At 47.9% G+C, this 24,391-nt stretch overlaps 1 long non-coding RNA gene across 1 annotated transcript; it reads left to right on the top strand.

The window, feature by feature from the left end:
* The first annotated feature begins 284 nt into the window (after positions 1 to 284).
* Positions 285 to 12,607, top strand: LOC149362177 (uncharacterized). The gene is made up of 4 exons (XR_016288483.1): positions 285 to 401; positions 3,896 to 4,048; positions 9,411 to 9,533; positions 12,526 to 12,607. It is a non-coding gene; the product is annotated as an uncharacterized LOC149362177 (long non-coding RNA).
* The last annotated feature ends 11,784 nt before the right edge of the window (positions 12,608 to 24,391 follow it).

Raw genomic sequence — 24,391 nt, 5'->3', positions numbered from 1 at the left:
TCCTGTTGAAGCCTATCATCTCTGAGGCCAGTGCGTTTCCCCGGGTCCGCTAGGTGCGCTGTGCACAAAAGTCGGCCGCTGGGGCCTACGGGAGTGTCCGCTCTTTACTTCTATATTACTCTATGGATCGTCTTCCTCCATTTAGCCTTACGCGCCATAGCTCTGCAAATGGCATCGTGCTCGGCGTTTTGCGCGGCTGACTTGCCCGCGTAAATTTTGCTTCCTCCGTGCACACATGCTTGGTGAGGTGAACGGTGGTCGGTACGAACAGTTTGAACTTTAATCGACTGAAAATTGCTCAAGGAAAGTCAGCGGAATTGCATTTTTATTGTTTCTGTGCATCGCGAGTGACTGGCGGCAGCCACACGGCATCGTCTCCGGTTTGCTGAACTTGTGAGAAGGTGAGCAATTTGTTCTCAGATTTTGAAAGCGGTTTTTTGTTTCTATAGTAATCCTGTGTCTCGTCGCATGTTATGTTCACGGTAACATCAGCACAACGTGCATGCGCTTTCTGTCTCTATTTGAAGTAACATTGGTCGATCAGCGTAAACTTTTGGATTCAATTAAGCACAGGCTGTCCATGTTGGTAGTGCGTGTCGAATGTGCTTTGAGATCATTCTGCGCTCGAGATGGTCTTCTGATAATTTATTTATTACCAGGTATAGTCGAGATTTGGAACCGTTCATCCCACTGCAACAGTGCTGAAAAGCTGTTTTGTGTTCATGCATCTGCTGTCCTTAAACTTTTCGGTAATCATTCGCGTGGTTCCTTTGGATCTGGACAACCGGCTACTGTTGCTAGGGACGCCTCGCAGCAGAGCCCTTGGGGACGCCCAGTGGGTCAGCTGTTTGTCCAGGTGCAAAGTTACCTAAGTTACTATTCCAGACTTTTTTTTCCTGTCCATCAATCTCATATTCCTTGCAAAAATTACAGTATGTAATTAGGCACTAAAAAAATTGGTAACTTATACACATTTCAGGACAGTTGAGAGAAATGAAATTAAAATTGGTTTTTGAGGAAAGGAAATGGGGCAGTAACTGTGTCTCGGTGGGCTCCTGAACCTAAGGGAAGGAATAAACGAGGGAGTCTAGAGAAAAATGCACCTGCAGCATCAGTATTCTCTCTGTAGACTTTTCGAGACCTGGATTCATTCCTTCCAGGACAGTGCCAAGCAGTAGGTGAACTGCACACAAATTTATTTTCCTCTGGTGCAAAGTAAAGAGTGAAAATGTTCTAAGACAAGTCTCTAGTCTGTTTCATTCTCACTGCATTTGCTCAAAGCATAATATGAAATGCTGTATTTCTTATACCCTGGTTTCCTTTACTTTGAGCAGTAGGTACTGACAATGAACATCAAGGCAACTCCACTCTCATTGCTTATTGCTGCTTTTAGGTTCCCTCCATGATTTTGTTTGCTCAGTCCTGGCCTTAACATATTTTCTTCTGCTGCTTAGCTTCGAACTATTGGCTAGGTTACATGGTTCTGCTACTTCTATGTTCACTGTGAGGTTTGAGAGCTTGTTGCTTTGTTCTTTTCTTATAAGCATCTTTGTCTTCTCGAGGCTGATTGGCAGTCCGGAACAGAGACCACATGCATTGTTTATGTTAAGATGATGACATGATAGCCTAACACATCGTATCGTTGCCATTCGAGCCCCTTGTGTACTTGCTTTGTTGCACTGGGAGCAAAAAGTTTAGTGGAAGTCGCAATGAGGCGCACTTTTGTTTAGACTAGTGCAAAGGTTTACTGTTGCTTCGCAGTATAGTGCTCCCACCTGTTGCGCACGAGCATTTAGATGGCTGTTAAATACTACTATCAAGGATTTAGGCATTGTAATGTCGCAGGTCTGTTGTGTAGGATTTCAGATCATTGTCTTGCACTGTCCCCGAAGCCTGTTGTGTGTCAGTTACGCCACTATGCTGTTGTATTTCTGTCCAGTGTAAAAAATATTTTCTGTGATTATGCTACACGCACAGGTTCATGGGGAAGTAAATATTTTATGTCGCTTCAACCGGGTAATGCTTCAGAATGAACACATGCAAAAACCCATGCTGTTAAAAGCCTTGGCTTGTGTAACCCAAGTGTGAGGAGAATACTATTATGGCAGGGATTCTTGCATTGCAACCTTTTAAATTCCTTTTTTTGTAAAAAGAATGACGTGAGGTTTCATGAGTTACAGCTCTCTTTCATTGCTTGCTCAGAGAAAGCGTTTATTGTAAGTAAGCAGTAGTCGCTTTTTTCTATTGTTCAAGCAGCAGCATCAGCATGCCTCATCATTTTTGTCTTGAATGACTGAAGGTGCTTCCAGAGCATTGCCTTCTTTTTTTATTGTTGTTTATTCAGCATGCAATATTGTGTCTATAGATTGCTCTTTAGCATTATTTTGCGTTCTCCCAAGCAAATTTTAGGCGACCAAATTCAGAAGCACCTTGTATTGGCCTTACATGCTCGCTATTAATGCAGAAGTAATTATATGCCACACTAAACAGCAAATCTACATCCTTCAGAGTGGGTCTAGACGCTTGTCTCCAGACTCTTGCCTTCAAGGAGTTCTTACAGGTTTCACATATCTGCTTGGTGTTGGAAGTGACAGCCTTTTCTACTTTGCAGCGAGGTATACATTTAGAAATGGTTCATATATGTGTATTAGTTAGATCTCTTAACCAGAAACAGGAATCAGGCTAGCTGCATACTCAAGCTGAAATCACACAGGTGAAATATTTTGTCTTGTTCATAGGCGCTGTTTGCATTTCATTCCAGCCTGATTGTGCACTACTGCCATAGCAGGTACCTATCTAAACGAGACACTATCTTGTGGCAAATCATGCGCATATGTTTTAGACACGTGTGTGAAGAAATGTGCAGCTACAAACATTGCATACTTGGTTATTCATAATGCTTTTTTTTCTCATGTGCATAGAACAATGTTCAGCTACATTGCTTGCTTTGTTGTTACTACTTCTATTTTTCCGCTAATATTAAACTACATATTAATCTCAGAGACCCGATGTTCGACTGAATGATCCTTCTGTGTCCCACTAGGAAGGCAAAAGCATCACGCCTAGGGCTCATTCACCGCCCTTCATCCCTGTTTTGGTTTCAGTCGGTCAGTTATGCTATTAATGAATGTAATCACTTTATAGCACAAGTATATATGAAAATATATTTTGTGCTAAATGAGGTTAACAAGTTATCCACTGTGCACAATGGTCTGGTTGGTCTTGTACATCTTTACTTGGGTGTTAATGTTTCTTTTGTGGTTGCTGTCTAAATAACTTTGCCTGCTTATTGTATCCTATGTCCGTTTATGTTTTTTTTATGCCTGTCTTCCTTCCTACTGGCTCTCTCCCTTTTCAGTCATTCCTTTTTCCTTTAAACTGGCGATTGGTCACAAGCCTGCTGTGGGAATGGCAGCTAACACTAGGCCCCTTTTTTTTCATTGAACCTGCACTGCTAATATTAACACTAATAGTACTGTATCAGTATTTATGTGATACTGCATTTTTTGTTATGCATAAATAGTTGGCTAAGCCAATGGTAGCAGTGTTGAATATCACAATATATCATGCATATATCTTGCATGCAATATCAGTATCAGTTTATTCACTTTGGATGAAGGTTATTCAAACAGGGTGATAAAAGCATCTGGGCCCTTAGCAAGCTGCTAGTTCGGGCCCATGCAATAAGTGCACAAAATAGTGTGCCCAGGCGTCAGCATAAGAAAAAAAAAGTGTACATTTTATATGAATAGAAGATGTTACACAAAACTATATCAGTATATTCACTATTATGCTACCCTCTATTTCTTTCAGCTCGGCCGTTTGGCTGTAGATATTTTGTGCTGCTTTCCTAGTCTAGTCCACTCAAACTAAAAGTTTGCTTTCTGTGTTGCAGGTAGAATCTACAATGAATGCCGCACTGTGTCTTGTAAGCAGGAGGCGGTGTTAATGGAGCCATGAACTTTTCTTGCGGATGACTGGTGTTGGCTTTATTATGCACTGAACCTCAAGTGTGAAGAGGAAAATGTCGTGTTGGATTTCTGCAGAGGTGAGACATCATGGTGAATCTACCAGTGCGAAAGACGAGACAAGAGACAAGACAGTCGCTGAGTCGCGGCCATAGTTTATTGAAGTGAATAGGGAATACATGAAGCCAAGCAACACCACAAACCACACAATTACAGATAAGCATACATGACAACATGAGTCAATGGCCCTGAACATTCCCCTGATCGAGATAGTCCAGCTCATTGCGTGTTAGTGCGATAGACAACACACTTGCACATTAGTCACCGAGTCGTAAGGTGTGTCTAGCCTCAATAATCTACCATTTAATCTTCTCTGAATTTACTGCCAAAATGTGTGCTGCCAAAAGGAAAGGGTAGCAGCCTTCAAATCCCTTGCAATATACAGAAAAGTTAGAACCCCTACCCTCTTGTGCTCCTGTAATCTTACATTGATACACCTTCCAGTTTGACCTATATAGACCCGACCACAAGATAGAGTGTTTGATACCATGTTCATTTTACAAGGTACATATACATTTCACACCACATGTGTACTTTTCTCTAGCCACATTCACAGAATTATTCTTAACAATTTTACATATTTTAAACAACTTATTAGGGGCCAAGAAAATCGCTTTTCCATCATACCTTCTGGCCGCATTTTTCAATTTGTACGACAATCTATGTGCGTACGGTAACACAACCGGTCTTTTGGCATCTCGCTGGCTGGCCCCGGCCTGATTGCGCCGGTCGCCGTGAAAAGCTTTCGGCTTCTTTAACAATTTATTGTATGCTCTTGCAATAACATGGTTAGGAAATCCTGCGTTCATTAACCTAAAATGTGCTCTTGGAAACTAGTCGTCATGCTAAGAAAGCATGACTTCATCAATTCTGAGCCCAGGCTTGACAGTCCAATGCTATCTTTCACTAGCTTGTAATAGCCAACCTGTGTCCAAGTAGCAGCTTAACACTCCTGGGTGAATATCACCAGCACACATGGTGTGTGCAGATTAACTTATCAAGGTAAGGTCCAGAAACCGCAGCTCTTTTTGTGGCGACATTTGCTCCAAGGTAAACCTAAGAATATGTTCACATCCCAAATTATCTGAACCTTTGTAAAAGACCAGAAAATCATCAACATAGCAAAAGATTTTTTCCCCCAGTCCATGCAAGTCCTTGACAATCATTCTATACACCCTACTTAAAATATCTCTTAGCACAAGGCCCATCTTCGAACCACTACATATACCAGATTTTTGAACACATACCACACTGCAGTACTCTACAGCCATGCTCTTAAAATAAATGCTATTCACTAGCATGCTCCTCAGATAAATTTCAGAAAAGGGTTCTTGCAAAATTTTGTCTGGTTATTTGCAAAAGCATTTGTCTACTTCGCATCTTGAAGATCCGTTTCTTGTACTCAATTCGCAGCGTGGTTGAGTATCTGAAGAATGGCAATCCAGCAAATTGTCTGGTGGTTAGTGTCGATGTAGAACTATTTTATTCCATCCCGTATGAGGACCTTATGAAAAGCTTGTGAATGTGTATATCGGAGCACAATGATGAGCTTGTGTTTAGGAACAGATGCGTAAGTCTTTTTTTGGACTTACCTCCTTTTATTTGAAGAGCATGTTTCTGGAGTATGGCTGTGCGGCATATGTTCAAAAGTCTAGTATATGTATCGATTGAATGCCTCTGTGCTAAGTAATATTCTCTTAAGCAGGGTGGATGGAGTGATTGCCAAGAACTTGCATGGGCTGGGGGAAAATCTTTCACTGCATCTGATTTTCTGGTCTTTTACAAAAGGTTGCGATAGTGTGGGACCTGTGCATATTGCCAAGTTGTTTAAGGAGCAAGGCCTTTCTTTAACTTAGCATTTCCTTAGAGGAAATGTCCCATCAAAAAGAGCTGCGGTTTCTGGGCTTCACCTTGATGTTCTGCACATGCCATGTATGCTGCCGATATTCACCCAGGAGGGTCAAGCAGCTACTTGACTATTGGCCGAATCATTCTAAGCTAGTGAAAGATAGCATTGCGTCATCTAGGCTAGGCTCGGTATTGATGAAGTGATGCTTTCACAGCATGACAAGTGGTCTCCATGAGCAGATTTTAAGGCTTATGAAAGCATTATTCCCCAACCATGCAGGAGTGTGTGATAAATTGTTAGAGCTGAGCATATAAGATTGATCAAGTTGGTCAGACATGCTAAAGGTAAGAATGGCATAGCATCATGTAACGAGGACAGCAGGAGAGCACACACGCATTAGTGCCAACCTTGGAGCAGATACAGAATCCAAGAGCGTGTGCTTGACATTCAGCGTTGGCAGTCAAGGATCGGGCTCATTCAATCTTGAATGTTCAAATCAGTGTTTTCTCATTTCCTTGACTGTCAGTGCTGATTGTCAAGCTCGTGCTCTTGGATTCTGTACACACTCCAAGGTTGGCACTTGTGCGTGTGCTTGTTGTCCTGCTGTCCTTATTACTTGATGCTGCGCCATTCTTCCCTTTAGCATGTTAAAGCTAAAACCCCTTCACAGGGATTGGCAGGATACGGCCGGGGCCAGCCATCGAGATACCAAAAGATCGACTGTGTTACTGTACAAACGTAGATTGTCGCACAATTTGAAAAATGTGGTCAGAAGGTATGACGCAGAAATGGTGCTCTTGGCCCCTAATAAGTTCTCTACAAACTGTAAAATTGTTAAGAATAATTTTGTAAATTTGGTCCTGGAAAAGCATATGTGCCTTGTAAAATGTATGTGGTGCATCGGATACTGTTATCTTGGGGTTGGGTTTATGTTGGTCAAACTCGAAAGTGTGTGAATGTAAGACTACGGGAGCACAAGAGATATTTGGATATTGGTAGGGGTTCTAACTTATCTGTACATCGCAAGGAATGTGAAGGCTGCTAGCCATTCCTTTTGGCAACACTCATTTTGGCGATACATTCGGAGCAGATTAACCGGAAAATTATCGAGGCTAGACACATCTTATGACTCGGTGACAAATCTATGAGTGTGCTGTCCATCGTGTTAATATGCAACGAGTTAATCTATCTAGATGAGAGGAAAGTTAAGAGCGATCTTTTACTCGTTGTGGTATAGCATATCTGTAACTGTGTGGTTTGTGGTGTTATTTGGCTTTTCTATGTACTCCCTGTTTACTTCAATAAACTTCAGTTGCGAGTCAGCGCCTGCTTTGTCTCCTTTCTTGTCATTGTCTCGTGCTGGTATGTTCACGTACTTGCAGAGTAGATTCACTGAATTGTATACTTGCAGAGGCTTGTGAAGAAAAACCAGAGGAATTTTCTTTCCTTTGTCTGGAATGGAAGTTAAAAATTTTTTTTCGCGTAGCTAGATGGTTGCAGCATGAAATTCTATTCTGGAAGGGTAAACCCACTAAATTGTACATTTTGTGTGCAAGGGTACTGATGCTTGCATGAAACTGAAAACATTCGCCCAGGCTATCTGGCTAGCTTCCTTCTTCCTTGTGCCCAGATTTTTTTAAACAATACTTTGTCAGATTTATTTTGACCAGAATTTCTAACATGTTAAAGGGACACTGAGGAGAAATTGAAGTTGGCTTGTATCGACAGAATACCAGCTCCTGATTACAAAAACGCCACTCATACTGACAACAAAGCTCTTGTAACGTAGAAAAGAGCAAGAACCAAAATACAGGTATCGCCGCCACAGGCCAAACTCGCAAGTACAAGCGTGATGAGATCATAGAACAAAACAGTGTTGCTAGAACGAATGGTTCTAGCAACACCAGGAACCGAGAAACCATGCACCACTGAGGCGCAGCCAATGCATGCGCAAATCTCCTTGACGTCGCCAGATGGCGCCACGTGCCCGGCTGCTACGCGCGCTCCTGAAGCATCGGGACAAATCAGCGCCTGTTTTCCGGCGGTAGGCGGGCTCCCGGTATTCCACTAGCGGTAACAAGGTACACGGTATGCTAAAGGTGTCTATTTGCGAGAACTTCGTTGACGACTTCGAGAACGAGATCCATCGTAACGCTGGCAAAACGCCAGTGCAAACGTAATCGAAGCGACTGTAGCGACGGCCGCAATAGCCGATAGATGCCTTCAACGTGCGGCCGGCGGTAGCTTTCTTTTCGGCTGCTGCTAGGCCGCACTGCTGGCAGCCAGAAATCACGGAGTCTGCGTTACGTCATGTGCACGTCATGTTTCACGTCTCTTAGTCCTCTGTCGTCATAGACGAATCCCAAGTTTGAATCAGAGCGGCGGGAAAAACTTTCAACTTCGAATCCAAATTTCTTAGAAATAAATGCATCTTTCGCTGCCGGCCAAGTGGCAACAAAGCCATGACATGCCGAACTATCGGATTTTACTATAAAAAAATATTAATAGTGCTCTCCTCAGTGTCCCTTTAATTACACCACATTTTGTGATCATATTGTGACGGACTAGAAGACGACGAAGCGGGCAGTGGCATCGGCAGGAGCGCTCGTGTTAGGCTCGCAGACATTAAATCATATCATCGCCATCGGTCATGCAGTCCTTTTTTCATCGCTTGCCGTCACGTAACATTTGGTGTAAGGTGCTGGGTACCTTATTCATCCCAGTCCCGGAGCTTAGGAGCCTGCTGTACACCGAGGTCTTCTGTGGAGAGCTCACGACTTCGCACCTCCCGGCGCTTCCCCAGCCTGCCAGGTATGCCCCGACGCCGCAGCTCTTCACCGCCCCGCCCCAAGCCCCGACAAGAAGACACGACGACACAACGACCGCCGTAACTGCCCTGTGACCCCACTCACCGCCCACATGAGAACCTAGAAGACCCAACGACCTACGACCCCACTGAACCCAGATCGTCGCCACTGACCAGAGAACCCACTGACCACCGACACTCACACGAGAAACAAGTACCCCAGCCCCTGCCGTTGGGTGTGTCCACGGGCCTCGACGCTGACTTCCAGAAACCGGTGGCTCCTCAGTCTTCGTGGACCTGGCTTCACCCGCTCATCATCTCTTTCATCGTGACGGCAAGCCCTTCATCTTCTCTTCTCTGTTACTATGTTCTGTCACGCCCATCGTCACGTCCTGCTTGTCATCGTCTGTGGCATTCTTCTAGTTCGCGCGATCGGGACGATCGCTTCGTGGCCCCGAGTCATGTGACGGACTAGAAGACGACGAAGCGGGCAGTGGCATCGGCAGGAGCGCTCGTGTTAGGCTCGCAGACATTAAATCATATCATCGCCATCGGTCATGCAGTCCTTTCTTCATCGCTTGCCGTCACGTAACAATATACAACAAAATTAAAACATGATGATCACTGGTGTATGGTTTAGTCTGGGGTAGAATGATGAGAAGTACCTAGTATATAGTAAAATTTAATATTACTAGTCTAACATAAACAAAATTGCTCTTTTTTTTAGTGGAAAATTTTGCTACCAGGGAGTCGGAGCGGCATGGCATGATGAAGACTTGGACAGTGTGCATTCCAAAGTACCTGTATTCATGTCGGCACGAGAACTTGCGCACAGTGCTTCAAACAGTTGGTGAGTACCTTGGTGCTGTGCTTCTGCTTAGATAGGTAAATATTTGATTTTAAATGTGCCTGAACAGCCAATTGGCCTAAACGAGTGCACACTAAGTCAATACAAACACCATGACGTGAACAGACATAATACAGAAAAGTGGTCACAAATACGATGATGATAATAGTAAAGAAAAACAAGCATAATGAGTAAACAATGAAAACAGCAAATTAGGCAAATATTTGTGTCATAAAAAGTTGAATTGTGTTATTTGCAAATGAGTCATTGGTGAAATGGCATGCATGTCAGGATAAAATCTATCATAGCATTTGGTGGTTTTTCCCTGAGGCACACGAAATCGCAGTGAAATCAATAACGGCTCACAGTCAATAGAGCCGAGCACAACTTTATGTAGAAAATCCATGTCATAAAGGGTAGACATACCAAGGTCTGCTGCAGGTTCGATCCCGTTCCCGGCGGCTGGAATTTCTTTGGAGGAGAAATTCTTGAGGCCCGTGTACAGTGCGATGTCAGTGCACGTTAAAGAACCCCAGGTGGTCGAAATTTCCGGAGCCCTTCACTACGGCGTCTCTCATAGCCTCAGTCGCTTTGGGACGTTAAACCCCATAAACAAAACAAAAACAAACCAAGGTCTGCTAGAAGAAAGTCGTAATCTTAGAAACGACGGCGCTCAATATATCTATCACAAAGGATGCATACAATCTTCTGCTGAACATTTTCGATTTCATCGCCAGAGGTAACAGAGGAACTATTCTAAGCTACTGATGCAAACTCAAGACGTGGCATCACGAGAGCACAGTAGCCAAATTAAGTTTTTAATCTGAATAAGAGTGTGTATCTGAAAATTTGAGCAAAAATTGAGTAGCATATAGATATTCTTGCACGAAATACCACTGTTAAAATTGGTTATAAATGATATGTCTCACATGTACGCTTGTCTGCTGAATATAGTAAGCATGGCTTGCGACCTGAGTGCCTCCGATGTATGAAAAAAAATGGCCAGGTTACTGCATGACGTGTGGAGCAACCCAGTGTAGCACATTCAGGCTTCATGGAGTGGAGAATGAAGGCAGTAATAACTTTAAGAATAGAAAACACAGGACCAGGAAGCTGACAGAACACACTGACACTCGGTGCATGAAGGGAATTATGGAGTTGCCTGTCGTGTTGTGCAAGATGGAGGTTGCACAGACAGATGTTAAACATGAGTCAATGCAGATACCTTCTGTCATTACGTAGTACTCACTGCAGAACTCAACAAAAAAGAAGCAAAGGTAACAGCTGAGCATGGCCAGACTCTTGTGCTTTCCTCCGCAAGCAATCTGGAAGCGCAACTCTTCAAAGTCTTTTATGCTTTCGCTCGACATATACATCATCACTGCATGTGTCGAGGAAAAGTACATACCCTTAATGTCAAATGACATAGCACTTACAGGACTCAGTAACAGCTTACTTAGGTGTTCTGATGCATCTACAGGGCACCTTATGAGAGATTCTTAGGCTTCAGAGCACTCAATCTACAGGGCGCCTCATGAGAAATTCTTAGGCTTCAGAACACTCAGCCCTTGCAGAAATTGTTTCAAAGTTTGTTGCCACATGGACCTCTTCGTAATAATGACCCTAAAAGCGAGCCTTCCTTTAGTGTCACAAAAAAAGGCCTAGGACATGGGTCTTTTTTGCTCCTTCATTAGAACCAAAATGTTTGCGAGCGAGATCTTTCACAGATATGGAATGATTTCACGAAATGTCAAAGAGAAGCCTGAAGCTGTGCGAAGCAATACCAGCAACAGCCCTGCCGTGGTGGCTCAGTGGTTATGGCGCTCGGCTGCTGACCCGAAAGGCGCGGGTTCGATCCCGGCCGCGGCGGCCAAGTTTCGATGGAGGAGAAATTCTAGGGGCCCGTGTGCTGTGCGATGTCAGTGCACGTTAAAAAACCCCAGGTGGTCGAAATTTCCGGAGCCCTTCAACACGGCGTCCCTCATAGGCTGAGTTGCTTTGGGACGTTAAACCCTAATAACCAAACCAAGCGATACCAGTTACAAACACATCAGAGCTGTTGAAGAAGCTGAAAGATTCATGCCTTCATCCTTTTTCTACATCAGACACATGACTACACTTTGTCTTTCTGGGCCATCATTTTGAAAAGGTTAACATGGCAGCGGCCTTCGGTTAAATTTCTGCAAGGAGCCCTTTGTGGAAACTTAAGCATCTGTTCCTCGTGAGGCGCACTGCAGAGATATCTGAATACCTTAGTGAGCTGCAACCAGCACCTGTGGCTGCATTTTCACTGACATCATAGATTAGTACATTTTCGTGCAGATGCTGAGATAATGGAAACTATGACTGAAAGCATAACGTTTCGGGGAAGTATGCTTCCTGATTGCTTGTGGGCAAGTGCTGTGTAACCACCAATCCAATGGGTACAAGCTTTCTGCTCACCTGGTGCTCGTCTTCTTTAGGGTGAAATGCCTGCCAAATGGTTCATTGCCCCACCTTGAGATGAAGAAAATACCTTGTGCCATGGTGCTCTTTGTCCTAAGATTCCCTCGCGCCATCAAAAATCACAATCATCATCATGCTTGTGGACAAGTGTCTGGCCTTTTTCAGATGTTACCAATGTTCCTTGCTCACTAAGTTGTGCATTGAGTACTACTATGTAATGAAAGGCATCTGCATTGAATTGTATTTGGCACCCATCCTTAGCTACTTTCTATTTGCACAAAATTGTAGACAACCGTAAAGACTTTCATGCACACAGTCGTGTCCGAGTAAGCACATTTTGTCTGCTTCTTCCTGGCCCTGTGGTTTTTGCTGTTTACTGTTATGAGAAATGAATTTTAGGCAATGAATCATATTGGTTTGGTTCTCAGTAAATGGCTTTTACAAGCTTCTACGAAAGCCGATTGTTCAATAGCGGATGGTTCAAATGTATTTGTGAAATTTATAATAGGTGTTGTGTGGCTACTAAATGAGGATTTTTTTATCTTTTCAGATGGATCCGACAGCAATGTTTAGAGGTACAATGTGTGCAATTTGTCATGAAAATAAAACGTATGTACTTGTACTCAACCAAACACTTGCCACTCTTTCATTCTAAGTTGCATTCTTTGTACGTGTGCAATACATAAAATGCATGAAAGTCTTGTACATAATACTTATTTCCTCGGCCTCTGGACTGCTATATCTGCAGTGAACGTTCTGGGCAGAAGCTATACACAGATGCATGTGCATGTACTACTGAAAGTATTATCGAGAGCAAAAATAACAGACCCCTGCCAGCGCGTGCCGATCTGTGCCAAACTGCATGCAAGCGCCGCTTGACGAAGCACTCCAGATGCTGAGACGAGCGCAGTGGCACGCAATGCGTAGCGCCCCTCGAGATGGGCGCACGCCACTGCGCTGGTCTCGGCACTAGGAGCGCTTCGTCAAGCGGCGCTCGCATGCAGTTTGGCACAGATCGGCACGCGCTGGCAGGGGTCTATTATTTTTGCTCTCGATAGTACATAATTACAATGCAGATTATTTCCGTTCTAGATCAGAAGACTTCCAAGTGAACGGAGGAAGTATGCATACACATTACGGGACCTTTAATAAGAACACAACAGAAGCATTCGTTGCAAAGAAACGATTTCATTCTCGTTCATAGCATAGCGTAACTTTCCGTTACCAAGAATGTGACAACCGTCGGACGGAGTCGCTGTATTCATGTTGCGGAAAACCCTCCGGCAACGCATTACCAGCGGGTTTCTCTGTACTGAGGAGCATTTTTTTTACAGTGTACGAGATCGCGCCCCTGCAACCCCACACTCCTCGTGTGGCCCCCTCCACACAGCTCGTACACGTCGCCCGTCTTAAGCCCTACCATCCAAACCCACCATCTTAGGACGCCCAGGGACTGTGCTTCCTTCCGCCCGGCCGAGGAGGGGGGGGGGTAGTGTTACGGTGCATAGTTGCTCGGAGAAGACGACGTTTTGGGACGTTCGGCAGTGAACGACGACGAGGACGTGGCAGTTTGTGCTGGAGTGTTTTAGCTCGGTGTGCCTTCTGACTGTGGCCTGTACCGTCTGCCGCTGGGCTATCCCCCCCCGTAATAATATGTACGTAAAAATACAGGATATCTCGATGAATTAGGTAAATTAACAATTTGCTCTAAGATTTATAATCAGCTGGAGCTCAGCATACAACGGGCAAGAAAGCAGACGAGACAAACTATTTTCTTTAAGAACATTCCTTCAACATACGTAATGCCTCTAACCGCTAGATTCAACCCCCCCTCACCCCTTTTTTTTCATAAACTCAGCCGTCTTTGTCTCCAGCTGTTTTTCGAGATAGAAAGTAAACTCTTTTTTTTTCCTTGTACATCCGTGTGCAACGCTCCAAAGGGGTCAGTTTTCGGATGCCAGATTATAGGACTCCCGCTGTACACGTACGTACATAACGAAAAAGACAAACAAAGCTTGTTTGCCTTCAACGTGCACGCGTACCTCGCACCTACCGACTATGTGTATGTGCTCGTGTCTGTATATGTATACATGCATGTTGTGCACCGAAGGATAAACCTGAGAAACGTCTGAGTACATATGCATTTATCACGTAAAAACAACTGGGAATCTGAGTTATAAACAATGCGCATTCATTACGCGCATCTAAAATCTACATGTGCACCTTTCACACGGGCACTTCGGATCGCGATCGGTCTCGAACGCGGTTGAAGTTTCAAGCGTGATCGAGGTGGACAGCTGCTACACGTATCCACTCGATTCCGATCAACTAGTCAGATTGCTACATACGAGATGCCGCTGCGATTACTGTCATCATCGCTATTGATTTCTAATAAATTAAATATAACAATCATTAATAAATATTTTATTGTAAAAATTTCAGACTATGAGCAGAAAAAGCAGCTTAATTACTTTCTGCTGCAACCAGTAGTGGACTCGATAGCGAACAGCAGCGAAACAACGCTCGGTGCACGCGTGAACGGTAACGCCATCTAGTGACAAAGCGCCAAAGCACATCAACCTCTGCAGTGAAGAAGCTTTCTTCCGTAATTGCTGGTAGCTAAGGGCTGTGCATTGCAAGCCTTTTTTTCGTTCCATGAAGAAAAACTACAAATATTAGAAAATGTAACAACTGACTAAAAGCAAGACAACTGCTTCGCCAGGTGTCGCTCTTGCGAGGTAGTGTAGAACTATATCGATTCTGGAAAAGGCAGATCAGGAAAGAAGTTTTCTATGATAACTCAAGGGGCAGTGCCCTACTTTTTGAAGCTAGATCAGGGTGTCTTAGAACGCGCAGCTACAAAAAGAAATTTAACGAAGATGACACATGTGCAGTGTGTGGTAGATCTGTGGAAACAATTGAACACCTCATAATCAAATGTGCTGGTATCCATCCGGATGTCGATGCAGGCACAGTCACTCTTTCTGAGGCCCTAGGGTTTAAAGATAACAATGGTCATGTAAATAAATCTGCAGTGGAAGTCAGCAAAAAGCGATTGGAGGATTGGTGGCTGAAAAGCAGAGATGTGGCATAAGGTTAGAATTGTAGGAAACCGTAGGCAAAGATGATGCAGAATCTTAATGAGAATTACCAACACAGTAAACAAAAAAAAATAATGAAGAAAGAAAAGCTGAGCATGGTGGCAATTGTCACCACCCCGTTTCAAAGGGGGCGCTCCTATCCATCCATCCATCCATCCACCAACGTTACTAGAACCAACTCGTTGCTCTAGTAACGTTGGCAAAAACACTGCATTTAGTTAGGCCTAAGAGCTTGAAAATCGCCAAATCATCTGAAAAACAGGGGCTAGTTATCGCTTAAACCTCGACGCGTGGGCGAGAGTGTACGAAATAAAAGAGAACCGCTACCATTTGAGCGAGCTATCGCGTCGAAGAATCCAGCGGTGACATGTATTTATTCCGAAGCAGGCGAGCAGGGCGCCGCCATCTTGTCAACGCATCCCGCAACCCTCGATCGTGCTCAATGCGGTTGCGCAGGATCGCGGTCGGTCGCGATTGAATTCGCCGTGTAGCAACGCCGGATCTGCATCGATTTCGATTTCGATCGACTCGATCGCGATCGAAAGTGCCCGTGTGACAGCAGTATAAACAGCTTTGTGCTCTTTTCATTTTTTTTTTAATTTTCCTGAGCCCCTGAGCGTCCGTTTCGATGCAGCTGCAGAAAGAGTAAGGCTAAGACGTAGCAGTAAAAAATATATATTGAATTTGTTGAGTATTCGAAACTACTCTGGGCATGGTGACATGAAGATTGCCAGCAAGATCCAGGAGCAAAACATTTAAAACTCGCGCCAGTAGCGCAAAAAACCTACGCAAGCGCCACCTGTTGCATAACAAAAACACTGCAGTGCGCGCGTGTTCATTTCTCCACAAGAGATGGCGGGGCAGTAGAACAAAAACATTTCAGTGGTTTGCGTGGCTGCAAGGCTCTCGGCACCTTCGGTCCTCGCTGCTGTACTGCTGGCCCGCAAGGTGTCGAACCGGAATTCTTTTTGGTACGGTTCAAGTTCGTGTTAACCCTTTTCGTGTTCCGTTCTGGGTTCTGCTCCAAAGCGACATTTCGTTCCGGTTCGAACCGGTTCAAACGGGTTCAAGACAAAAAACTTAAAACGTAGATGGGTTCTGATCAACCTTGTTATGCTGTTTGGGGTAAGTTTTTAGTTTATGATGAAGCTCAGTAGATATGCATTTGTAATGAAATCTATCCTTTCTCTTTTATGGAGTTATGTCACACACCATATTTTACTTGAATGCTTCACTCTTTAGCATTGGATGTAGTACAGTAATATATTTCTGATGCACAATCTACTACCGTATGCAGCGCAGGGTAAACCAATTACGTGCTTTAAAAAACGCTTAAAACTTCTGCAGATGTGGGGAATAGGATGCGTGCTATTCGGCAAGTGGCAAGCATTTTAATTTTTTTTTTGACAGCCTACTGCACGCATGGCATTCGGGACCTTGCTGAAGGGTCTCTGGATTGCAATACAAATACCAAAGACACAAATAGAAATCTAGAACACGAAGTCGAAATGTTTAATGGCGAGGGAGTGATGCAAGAGGGTGTGTGTCGCTGGGGCTGAGGACTGCGTACTGCAGCGGCGTAGGTCAAATTTAAGCCTTAGCTTCAACTGGAGGCGTCCATGGCGGGGAGCCAAGCGCATGCTGCACTTCTGGCGCACGATTTCCTCAAGGGTCGTTACTTGAGGCTGGCTTGAGGAGGAACGCGGCAGCGTATCGCGTCTGTCAGACGTGTGGCGCTTCGGCTCCGTCATTTTTTGACAGGAACCACGACTCAAGTCGTCGGACCTCATCAATTTTGCTCACTTTGGATTCGGCAAGCTGATCGGCATCCGTGGACACCAATTTCATTCAGGTGGGCCCAAGTTTTCAAATTTTAAAGCGGGTTTTCCTTCCCGCCTCCGGCGCCGACGCTAAGCCTAACGGCTGCGCCGGCGTTCGGCTGCGAGGGAGCTCCTGCTTTCAGCAAGATGACGGAGACGCCCGTTCAACGCGGTTATGACCCGGACGCCATGTCTTGGTCGACCGTTCCCGTCACTGTGGAACCCAAATCGGCACCCGCGGACCCGATCCGCAATGAATCTCTCCTCCGTCTACTTGAGCGTCGCTCCAGACGAGAGGCCAAAATAGCGGCGGACGCCTCGGCAACCGCCGAAAATGCTACCCGCCAAGCTCCCGCCTCGCAAGCGGCGAAGGACTCCGGCCGTAAGAGCCGCAACCCAGTGACCAAGTGGAGGCCCAAGCCTTTACCAAAGTTTCAAAAGGACGACTTTGTCATCGTGATCAAGCCCCGGAAATCGTTGGCCATCCGGGACGCCTTTCAACACGGCGAGCTCGGTGCCGCTTTCGGCGCTTTCCTCGGGGCGCCTCAGGCAGCCGAGTTGAGCCTCCTTTTAAGCAAGGAACAAAATTTGATCCTCGCCAGCACCCGGAACACTCACGTCGCAGACCGTCTGCTAGGCGACTTTTCTATCAAATCGACCGAAGGAGATGTGCCTCTCGCCGGCAATCTCAAAGAACACGAAGCGGACGTCTGCTACGGGGTCATTACGGTGGCCAACCAAGAGACGTCTGAGTCTCTCCAATCTTGCGTGCAGTGGAGGAGCGGCACTTTACTCGATATCCGCAAATTCGGCTCCTCAAAAAAGGCTCGGCTCACTTTTGGCGGCACGGTGAGGCCTCGATACGTACACTACAACTCTGAGATTGTCACAGTGCACCAATATTTGCGCACTATTCCGGCCTGGAGTGTGTGTGGAACTGTCGGCCATCGGGCGGACTCTTGTCCCAACCCAACACAAGACAAGTGTGGCCTGTGTGGACAGCAGGCACCCATAAAAGAGGGGGTGCGGGCCCCTCACCAGTGTATGCCAAAATGTGCGGTTTGTGGTGGTGGCCATGCCACGAACTCGCGGGACTGCAGTGCTAAATATCGGCATACCAAGCCAGCCGCCCCTAAGGGCGGGAAATCCAGCGGGACGGGCAGGCAGCCACGTCACCCAAGCAGCGATGCTTCAAAACGACAGACGCCTACTAGCGGGAAGGACGTCAAGAGCTGTCCAGTGCAACCACCGCCCCCACACGGCGGCCAGGAGAAGCAAGCCGGCTCCCAAGACAGCAATGGCGCGGCCGGTTCCTGGGCCAACGCCGTCAAAAATGGCAAACAGGTGAGCGCCTCAGGCAGGGTTGCCTCCTCCTCCCACCCCCTCTCCCCTCCCTCTCGCTCGGCGGCTGACGCTGAGCTCCACAACCTTGTAGCTTCTCTCCGGGCACAAAACGAGATGCTACTTGCAAAAATTGAAGCCTTAGAGGCTAAAACAACTACCCCTCCTCCTAGTCCCACCGATACGGACGCTATGGAGAGCGAGACGGCGGCGACGCCGGCTATGGAATCTTCCCTTGCCGAACTCGAAGCCCGTATTAATGCCAAATTTGACACCCTGTTGGAAACTGCGATGGAACGCCTCATCACTAGAGTCATGGAGGCCATCCCCTCTATGATCGCTCAACACGTCGTGACTAACACCCGCCTTTCTCGCAGAACCGGTCCTCTTAAGGACGTATCTGGTCGGCCCTCCAGATTGTCCCGCCGAGTAAATGACCTTGACGATGACGAAGACAGCTGCCCCCTTCCAGTTGCTGAGCTTCAGCCCCTGGTATCTGGCTTGGGGGCAACCTCACTTCCACCTCTCACCTCTAAATCTGAGCATGGCGGGACACCACCGGCCCCTCTTTCCAAATCGGCTTCTCCCATTACGATTACTCAATGGAACTGTCGGGGGCTCCGGTCCCGTTCCAAGCGGGCCGACCTCCGACTTTTCCTTTCAACCTTTCAGCACTTGCCTGCCGTAGTTGCCCTCCAAGAGCCAGGGAAAGGCGCCGTACTAACAAATTATACGACGTTCCAGCAGGACCCCTCGTCTTGTCTATTAGTCCATAGAAATTATACAGCCAACCAGGTCGACTTAGACATGCAACTTGAATACTCCTATGTAATGGTGAGCCTCCTCCCACTCCGCAAACAGGACCCACCGCTATACATACTCAATGTATACTGCAATCCGAAATTGCCGAATGTATCATTTGCGGAACTCTTTAGCCGCGCACTGAGAGTTGCGGGTCGAGACCCCCTCCTGATTGTGGGCGATTTCAACGTTCCCGCTCGGATGTGGGGTTACTGCCGTGAAGAGGAGCGGGGACGCAAGTTGGCGGAGCTTGCGTCAACGCTGGGCCTCACTCTTCACACTGACCCAGTTCACCCAACTCGTATAGGCAACTCCGTGACTAGGGATACATGTCCGGACTTGACCTTCACCCGCAACATTCAATATGCAGACTGGGTCAACACCGAGGAAACCCTCGGCAGCGACCACTGCCTCCTGAATACTACGATTAGGACCCATCCTTTCGCGCGACCAACAACACAAGCCCGACTCCCAGATTGGACCAAGTTCAGGCAGAATTATAACAATGTCACACCCATACATAAGCAGGGCTACCAGTCTTGGTCACAACAATTGGTCTCTGGCCTTCGCTCCTCAGAAACTCAAATTCAGCTCTCAGAGGCGGTCTCGGATGTGGACAACCACCTGCTCCACCTCTGGGAGGCCCGGCATTGCCTCGTCCGTCGGTGGCGCTGGCAAAAGCAAAGCCGGAAACTTAAAGCTCGCATCGCCGAGCTCACTCAACGAGCGGCTGAGTATGCGGCCCAACTCGCCGACTTTAACTGGGTGGCCCGATGCAATACGGCCGCGCGGCAAATGTCCAGCCGGAACACGTGGCGACTCTTTCGCGCCCTAATTGACCCAACGCAAACACGCACGGAAACTCAAAAACACCTCCAAAGAGCAATACACAGCTTTCAGGGCAACACAAATCAATTGGCGCACAAGCTCCGGGACCAGTACTTGTGCACCACCCAGGACTCCCGCAGGCCGGCGTACTCTTATGCAGGTTCTGAGAACGTTGAGCTGGATCAACCGTTCCAGCTTCACGACCTGAAGGCGGCCCTGGCAAAAATGAAACGCGGCACCGCTCCGGGTCGGGACAAAATTACAGTCAAATTGTTAGCCAACCTCCCCGACCCAGCATACCTGTCTTTATTGAATTACATTAACTCAATCTGGCTTGGGGAAGTGCCCCTACCCATCGAGTGGAAGACCGCCCTGGTCACCTTCATTCCTAAAGCTGGCAAGGCCATCAACACGGACAACCTCCGCCCCATCTCTCTGACTTCCTGTGTGGGCAAACTCATGGAGACGATGGTACGTGACAGGTTGTCCGAGTTCATGGAATCCAAACACCTTTTCGCAGACACCATGTTCGGGTTTCGCCCACACAGATCTGCACAAGATGTCCTGCTACAACTCAATCGGGCTGTCCTCGACCCCGTGGAATGCCCTCACAATGACAAGGTCGTACTCGCCTTGGATTTGACGGGTGCATTCGACAACGTTACCCACGAGATCATTCTCACCCACTTCTCTCAAACTAACTGCGGCAGAAATGCCTTTCAATACATTCGGCAATTTTTAACCGACAGACAATCTTACATTCGGATCCAGGATAAATAACATGGCCCTTTTCATTTAGGAACCATGGGTACACCCCAGGGCGCGGTGCTCTCTCCCTTCTTATTCAATTTGGCTATGATGCGCCTACCAGCCCAGCTGGGCGCTGTCGCCGGTGTGCAGCATGCGCTGTATGCTGATGACATCACCCTGTGGGCCACGCAGGGTTCCCTTGGAGACATTGAGGCTAACCTGCAGGAGGCGGCGACCATAGTGGACCGTTATGCTCACCGCTGCGGCCTCCAATGCTCCACCCAAAAGTCTGAATTTGTGCACATACGCCCCTCACCAAAGTGCACAGCCAAAATTTCATTGTCTCTCGAGACAGGTCCAATCCCTGAAAATATCGAAGTCCGCGTACTGGGGCTCTTTATACATCAAGACAGACGGTCAGAAACAACATTGGCCAAACTCCGTCAGGTGGGGGACCAGGTGGGCCGCTTGGTCCGCCGGGTTTCTAACAAGCGCGGGGGGTTACGATGTAAGGACGCCTTGCGGCTGGCGCATGCATTTGTAACCAGTCGAATTCTATATTCGACTCCATACCTCCACCTGCGGAAGCAAGACGAGGATTCACTCGAAGTCATCCTCCGCAAAATTATTAAGCGGGCTCTAGGCCTCCCCGTGACCACCTCCAACAAGCGCCTCCTGGGGCTAGGCATGGTGAACACATTTCGGGAGCTGCGGGAAGCCCGCTTGACTAACCAATACACACGTCTCTCGAAGACATCGTCGGGTCGCCGCCTCCTTGCCCGACTACACATCCAACACACCACTCTCATGGAAGAGCGCGTACGTATTCCATCCCAGTGGAGATGCGCCCTCCACGTGCGCCCTCTTCCCGCGAACATGAATCGTGAGGACCATAATGGCCGGCGCCTGGCGCGGGCGGAAGCCCTGGCCCGCCACTATGGATTGAAACCGGGCGTATTCTACGTGGATGCCTCAGGCCCCCACCATGGGGGATGGTACACAGCCGCAGTCGTCCACCAATCCAAAACAGTGAACGGCCTTACTTTCCGAGCCCGTGACATAACACACGCGGAGGAGGTCGCCATTGCGTTGGCTGCATCTGATTCCAATTCAAAAACAATTATTTCCGACTCGCGAGGGGCATGTCGGAACGTCGAGCAGGGCTGGGTACCGTATCTAGCCTACCGCATTCTTAAAAACAGCCTCTACACCGGTGACCCCGCTCACCGGCGTATCGTTTGGGCTCCCGCTCACATGGGCCTTGAGGGAAATGAGGCAGCTGACGCCGCCGCCCGGGCGCTCTCTCACCGGACATTCCCCTCCGACCCTGACGATCAGGAACTCGAATTTATTCCAGCTTACACCTTCAAAGACATCGTTTTACTCTATCAATCTGGCCATGCTCTTTATCCTTGCCCGTGTAAAGGTCTGTCAAAGGCGGAGGAGCGGCTTCTGCTCCGCCTGTATACTAATACTTTGCTGTGCCCGGCAGCTCTGAAACACTTCGACCCTTCTTTCTCGGGCAGCTGTCCGCACTGTGCGGAGAAGTCTTCGGACATCTACCACATGGTGTGGGCCTGCCCCTCCAACCCTGCTATCCCCCCTCACCCCAACCCCACCCGGGAGGACTGGGAGGCGACCCTGCTCGGCTGCTCTGACCTGCAGGCCCAACGGGCCTTGGTCGTCGAGCCCGGGCGGCGGCCGATGCCACTGTGGTCCCGAACTAGGGACCTCCACCTAGTATTTGTAAGGGCTGGCCCCCTCTGGGTCAGCTCATTCATAACCTCCTGTATTATACCTGCACATAAATTTTTTCCACCACCACCAGGCTGGCTTGAAGGTGGTTACAGGCTACGCAGATCTTCCTGTACAACTTAGCGGATGAGATCCCGCAGGTTGCCTCCAAATGCTGTGCCATCCGAGAGGGTAGTCGAGGTCACTTGGAGCAGTCGAGGAAAATGACGGGCTCGTGCTTCCAAGGTTTTCTCAATGGCGGCTGCTTCACTGGTGAATTCAGCGACAGGCTTCGGTGGATTGCGGGTCAGACCACCGAAAAATGCCTCTTTAGCTCCACGCATCAAAAGCTCCACCTTCTTCTCCTCCGTCATGTCACGATCGGCACTTGGAAAAGGCGCTTCATGTCTTCTACGTACGCGGTCACAGTCCCATTCGGGTGTTGGATGCGTGATTGTAGAAGAAGCTGAGCTCTTTCTTTTCTGACGATGTTTGAGAATGCCTTCAGGAACTCTCGCTTGAATGATTCCCACGTCGCTGGAGCAGCTTCGTGGTTTGCGAACTGTTGTGATTTGGCATCCCACCGCTGCCACCACTGTTCGGGCTAGGCCTCTGAGCCTAGCCCCAACACGTTATGTACAATATGTACAAGGGCTTTTACATGATAGATACACGGGCCGAGAGCACCAGGGGCTAGCACAAAGAAGGGCGGAACCCGGCGGCGAGCGTAGCTACTGCGTGATGGCTCTTCTGCTGCCCGTCTGCTACTCGGGCTCAGCGCGGCTCCGTTTTTACAGCCTCCGGTGACCGTTGCAGCAGCCAGCCGTTCAAACCCTCCAATCAAGTCACGGCACTGGCCACCGTTCAAACTGGACGAATGGTCGAGAGGGCTCGGCCGTTGAAGGTTTGCAGACTGGAAAAGGGCGGCCCGGCGAAGCGTTGTAGGAGTCTCGAGCCGACAGTGGCCGCATTTGTTTTTCCAGTCCACGACTACTTGCTGACAGGTCTCGGCTTCCGCTCGGACAGGAAAAGCGTCATGGTCACATGACCTACTTGCCATAGGCTGCTTGCGGACTCGCCGCCAAAGCCGGGCTCCCCCTCGGTTACCGTACCTGGACGCTGTCATCTAAAGCAGACGACGCAAGCCATGGCCACCACGACGACGAAGCAACGCCCTGCGCTCGATCATGATACTGGGTCGATTTGAGGACCGTACTGTCAGCTTAGCGCAGGTGCATTACAGAACTCAGCTTCGGAGGTATGCTCGCCGCTACTGCTCGCGCCGAAGTTTGCACAAAGTAGCTCAACTCGTTCCGGATTGGCAGATAGACGAAAGCTTTCGCAAAAAAATGTTGACAGCAAGCGCTACAGCTGCTCCAGAATACGAGTGGTTCACCTGCGATGCTTTCAGGTAAGCGCGCAGACAGCATGTCGCAAAACAAGCGAACAAGAACCTCTTGACGACACGAGCAAACAATACGCGCTCGCAGCTCCGAATGCGCGTCCGTGTGCAGTGGATTTCAAGAAAATAGAACGAAGATGCAAGAACAAAGTCGTACGATGGCTCACAGAGCAGCCACGGACCCCATATGAAGGTTTAACGCACAATATCGTCCTCCAGGAACACGAAAAGTACGCAAAATGCACACAGAGTCTGACTGAATATGGCTGGCAGCGCGGCGTGCAGCTGTCGTCTGCTGCCTCCCCGCAGCCCCAAGTAGCCCGCGAACTGCCATAGGCGAAAAATGAACGCGTTGCCATGGCGACGCAGGAAGGTGGGCGGAGCTTTCGGGCTGCCCGAGAAAAACAAATACCTGACTCGAGTCCACAAGTAGCCCCGGACAGCCCGGGACTTGAAAACAAATGCAGCCAGTGAGGACGAGGAGGAAGGGTCCGCGCCGGCGAGCCGGGATGATTCATGCTGCAAGCCGCTACATGTCCGATGAGAGTCTGGGCTTGCTTTACGCGACGGCGGGCGCACGGCGCTGGTTTCCAGAGAGGCCAGCGGAATGTGGGCAAGAGCACAACAGAACCAAATTCT

The sequence above is a fragment of the Amblyomma mixtum genome, chromosome 2 (genome assembly GCF_055824585.1).
Source record: "Amblyomma mixtum isolate Tamu chromosome 2, ASM5582458v1, whole genome shotgun sequence".
Taxonomy (NCBI): Eukaryota; Metazoa; Arthropoda; class Arachnida; order Ixodida; family Ixodidae; genus Amblyomma; species Amblyomma mixtum.
This window is presented reverse-complemented; position numbering and strand designations above follow the sequence as displayed.